This window comes from Eimeria mitis, genomic scaffold, assembly GCF_000499745.2.
Source record: "Eimeria mitis Houghton genomic scaffold, Emh_scaff427, whole genome shotgun sequence".
NCBI lineage: Eukaryota > Apicomplexa > Conoidasida > Eucoccidiorida > Eimeriidae > Eimeria > Eimeria mitis.
The window spans coordinates 12976-13251 of NW_013572591.1; positions in this window are offsets into that span (position 1 = coordinate 12976).

A 276-nucleotide genomic window follows, 5' to 3' on the forward strand; every position below is an offset into this window, starting at 1 on the left:
GGGGCCCCCCGGCGGGGGCCCCCTAAGTACCCAGCGGGGGGGCCCCCCCGGTGGGGGCCCCCTGGGTACCCAGGGGCCCCCAGTAGACAGAGGGGGCCCCTCCCCGGTGCAGCAGCAGCGGCGGCGGCTGTCTGTAAGGTCTCCAGCACATAGAGGAGGCGATGAAAGAAAGAGAGAGCTGCAGGTGGTTGCTGAGGCCCCCCTCTCTGCTGCTGCTGCTGCTGCTGCTCCTGCTGCTGCTGCTGCTGCTGCTGCTGCTGCTCCTGCTGCTGCTGC